The sequence below is a fragment of the Lagopus leucura genome, unplaced genomic scaffold (assembly GCF_019238085.1).
Source record: "Lagopus leucura isolate 7727_CA_CO unplaced genomic scaffold, USGS_WTPT01 Super-Scaffold_73, whole genome shotgun sequence".
In the NCBI taxonomy this organism is placed as follows: domain Eukaryota; kingdom Metazoa; phylum Chordata; class Aves; order Galliformes; family Phasianidae; genus Lagopus; species Lagopus leucura.
Genome location: NW_024962252.1, coordinates 33533024 through 33535124, shown reverse-complemented (window position 1 = coordinate 33535124; position 2101 = coordinate 33533024).

The window sequence follows — 2101 nt, the reverse complement described above, 5'->3', positions numbered from 1 at the left end:
GAGTATTCTTTTATATACTTCTCATCTTGTCCCTCAGAAAGGACTACAGCTGGTGATAGTAAAAGGTAGTAAAAGGCTCCTCCAGTGCCCATCTGAAGAAGAGCAAGCAGCCTGCTCCTCTTTGCATACTGCTATGCAAGACAGTAGCTGATTTTACACAAGCCTCCAATTAGCCTTGCCCACAACTGTATACTTTGTTCCAACCGGTTCTAATAAGCCAACATCACATTCATTCTTCTCCTAGAAATGGTTACTTAGAATTTCTATGTGTTCATGTATATTTGTGCCTCTACCACTCATTTGGATTTATTCCCAGACCTTCTCACTTTGATGTCCATTGTTTTCTGTAATTTTTATGCCTTGTACCTATGTTTATGAGCGTGCTATTTTGCTCAGTCATATGCCCACAACAATCATTTACAAAAGAAAAAAAAATACAATTATCTTTGTTTAGCAGCTAGTGCGATTCAGATGCAGAAACTAAGTGACATACAAAGTCTCTGGCAAAGCTGGAAATAGCACAGTTATCTCACCTCTTTGAACGTACTGACTTGTAGATGGAAAAAAAAATCAGTGCTGAATGTAGGGAGAGGAAGAGAGAATGATAAATATGGCTGGTTCCAGTTCCATTACACTATTAAGTAAATCTCTAGTTGTCAGGTAAAGCCATTGGTAAGTCACTGTCATTAGTTTCAGCTCACTGCTTGTAGCCTGTAGAAACAAAGGCACTACATTGAGCATCCATTTAAAAAGCAATTCCATAACTTTAAAATGCCACCGGTTTGCCATCATTGCTTTTGTAATTATTTCAGATCATTTCATAATATTTAGGAAAAGCTGTCTGAAAGTAATTGTATTACATCTAAGTTCATTTGTGAAAAACAACTACCTAACCCTGGAGCTGTTTTTTCTTTACTGAGATGGTTTTTTTACATCTAATTTTTATTAAACTGTAGTGATCAGACAGCTATTCAACATTAACTTAGAAGCTAAGCATTAAAAACTGCATGATGCAATAAAGGCTACAAATCTCAAAGCAATCCAAGCAGAGAATGAAAATGACAGGTCTGGTGGTTACATTAGCGGCTCAGGCAGTGTATATGCAATATTAATACTGGGTGTGGGCTTTTAAATATGTTCACAGAATGTATTAATAAAAAAAAAAGCCCTCAACAAAATGATTGGATAAAAATCCTAATTCTAATTTTGAAAGCCACTCATGACTTGGGCACCTCATAACATTATTTTATTTTATTTTTAATAGCAGATGCCCCAAAAAGGCCATTAGGAAGAGGACCCTATAAATGCAGATGGCATTTTCAGCTTTTGTGTTTGCTTTTGCTTTTTTTTTTTCTTTCCCCAATTCCCTATCTGTAAAAACAAGAGATATTCAATGTCTGTTATCTAACTTCAAGTTATCTCCTGTTGGAAAGGGTGCTTGTCAGTAATCGGGAGACAAAACACTGTCATATTACTGAAATATCAATCTGCAAGGCAGTGAGCAGTTTTTCCTGCATGTTTTCTTACATTATTAGTTGGAAGCCTGTTCACTTCTGCTCTGTGCTGGACTTTGGCATAACAAAACTCTTGTAATTCCATTGCAAGATGCTCAAGGAAAGTCACCTCTGAGGTGAAATGGAGGGGAACATGTCCTGGATGGGATACATGGGATGGGATAAATAATTGATGTACTTTCCTGGTCTCTTAGAAACATAGGAAGGGGGAGATTAAATCAGAGGGAAATGGAGGTTCTCTAGCATAAGACTGTGGAGGGAATCTTGATGAGGAATGTATGGTGGAAACAGAATCAAAATAAAAACTTATGCTGCAGTCTTGTTAGGGGAGCTTCTATTGTTGATGATCATGTTCTTCTACTGCAGACTTCTGTATCTTCAGAGAGAGAAAAAAATGCAATTTGATATTGACAGAAAAATTGGTTAAAAATTGTTATTTGTTACTGTACTAGTGCCATACATTTTAATCAGTGACTTCTTAAGGCTCAGCCTCTGTATGAAATAAGACAGTCGCACTGAGGGGAGGGGAGGGGAAGGGAGGGGAAGGGAAGGGAAGGGAAGGGAAGGGAAGGGAAGGGAAGGGAAGG